This window comes from Polypterus senegalus, chromosome 3 (assembly GCF_016835505.1).
Source record: "Polypterus senegalus isolate Bchr_013 chromosome 3, ASM1683550v1, whole genome shotgun sequence".
Lineage (NCBI taxonomy): Eukaryota > Metazoa > Chordata > Cladistia > Polypteriformes > Polypteridae > Polypterus > Polypterus senegalus.
In genome coordinates, this window is record NC_053156.1 from 144,503,709 (window position 1) to 144,506,415 (window position 2,707).

The window sequence follows — 2,707 nt, forward strand, 5'->3', positions numbered from 1 at the left end:
CTTCTGCTGCTTAATGTTGTCCATACAGTATAGTCTTTCACACGTTGCAATGATCTTCTATCATTCGCATTTCAGCAAGAATGGTTTCATAGCCGCAACATGCTCAACAAGACTGTTTCTGTTAGGACTTCTTCTCCTGGCCGAAATGTGTACTTTGGTACCAGGTGACTTTTCCAGGTGCTGATGCCAGGCAACATACAATATAACTTAAGGACGATGAAAGTTTTACATTTTTATATAAAAGCCTGAAATTCAAATTAATTTAATCATTACTCATCTCATGGTCCTACTTTTACCATTAACTTAATTTGCTAGACTTCAAAGAGGCTTTGAATTAAAGAATGTGTGCACATAGCATATTAACAAGAAGGACAATTAAGAGCCGTACTTAGCCATTCATTAAATCTTCAAGAAGAAAACAGAATAAAGCAAATAAAAAGGTAAGTAGTCTGTTTAATTACCTGATTGACCAGTTAAAATATAAAAGTGATCTAGAATGCAGAGTGTTTAATTTACACCTAAAACCAGTTAATTCAAAGTACAGACATGATTATGTAGAATTTCTAAAATCACCATGCAGTTTTTAAAATTTGCAATGTTCATGACTTGCATATCTGTGTACCTTTTTTTGACCTGTGTTTATGTGTAGTAATAATAAAAACATATATGTTTCAGCCATAATGTCCATATTAAGATTTCTCTGTTATATTTGTTATAGGGTTTCATGTTTGTCAATTTGCTGTTATAATTAAAATGACACTGTCTGCTCAGTATAAAAAAGGTGGTGCTAACACAAAAACATTATTAATTACAAGAGAAAAAGCTAGGAAATCTGACTTAAGGGGGTGGAAAAAATATTGATTTGAGAAGTTAAATCATTAATTTTCATCATCACATTATTGCTAAATGTAAAAAAGCCATTGAAGTGTTTTGTGTTTATGTTTCAAAGACCTAAAACATCAGAACTGATGGAAGATTGAGTTGCAGAATGCATATTAGAACATTAGAACACTGTAGACGAGAACAGGCCATTCAACCCAACAAAGCTCACCAGTCCTATCCACTTATTTCTTCCAAGAAAACATCAAGTCGAATTGGCTGTTTAGTTTATTATTTAACTTTCACAAATCATTAATTGTAGTCTTTAGCACTGAATGCAAAATAGCAGAAAGTATAAGCTATTTTTGCAATAGTAGACATGGTAAGGGAAATACTTTTTTTTAATAATTTTTAAAGTCAATGCTAAAAAGACTGAGAAATTTTATTTGAGAATCAAGCATTTTTCCTCACAGAGCTCCTTCCATAAAATGAAAATAGTTATTAAATTATTAAAAATAAGCAACTGAAAAATAGTGTTTTTAAGCATTAATTCTCCTAAGGCCATACATTATTCAGCCATTGCTGGCATACATAACAGTGGATAATTTACTTTCAATTGAACAAGAACAATTGACCTTTTGGCCTAGTAGAGTTTAACTTTTCATGTCGACCAAACACTGTACTCTTAAAATATTGAGTGGATATTTAAAAGTATCAAATATGCCATTTTACATAGTGTATCTATAATCATTTATTGACTTTTTCGATATTGATCCACTTGTCTTCTCCGTGGATAACAGTTACCTGCTAAGTCCCATAGGGGCACCCGCTACCTGTCTGTGTTTTGGTGTTATATTTATGATGTAGATTTTCTTTCAGAAAAGCAGGGGGTCAATAAAAGATACTAAATTTATTTTACTCAGTTACATACATCTTTCTTTCCGCCATATTTCTCCACATGTAAAGTGGACTAGTAGGCTCTAAAGGCAACGGCTTTTTTAACTGGCAGTTCCAAATACATACACAATGTGCAACACAGCAAAATTCAAACCTTTTGAACAAAATGAATATCTGGGGAATGATTTCATTGCTAGGCCATACCATGTTCCATGTCTTCTTCTTCCTCATCTTTCAGCTGCTCCCGTTAGGGGTTGCCACAGCAGACTATGTTGTCATATCTATGCAACATAAAAGACTGTAGTGAAAGGTCTTAAAATAACAGGCTTTAGCATACTTTAGTTTGCCTCAGCTTGGCAGACGTGTTCACACATTATGATTAATTTTGCAACCATTCTTTCATAAAATAAGCAGATATAAAACCAGTTTACACTGTTTTTGTACAGACTTTATTGATCAAAATACATTTAAAAAACCATGTAAACTATCCAAACAAAACCCAAGAGTTGAGAACAGATAGTGCACATTTCCACATTTGCGATATACCAAAGAGTTATTTAGCTAGCTAGAACAACTGAGAAAAAAAAAACAAATTTTATTCAACCATACTGCTTGGTAAACAACTCTGTCCCACCTTAAAAGATGGAGCAATAAGAGATTTAACTGAGAAGTGCCATGGCAATGTCAAACCCACCCAGGACGAAGTGAACAACACAAACATCCTGGAATGCCCTGCCAGGAACAAGACCTTCCATTTCCCTTGAGATGCCTTTGAATGTCTCAAAGCCAAGGACATCTCTACATTTGCCAGGGCATCCCTCAGTAATTGATGATTCCTGGAAGTGAATATGTCTTCAGTAAACTTACCTGTAAAGTATTCTTTGTATCAAATCCTTTCTTAATAATTCTTATAATTGGATGCCATTAGCCATTAAGCTTAGATATAGTTTTATATTTGCTGTCTATTTCATGAACATGTATTTCACTAATT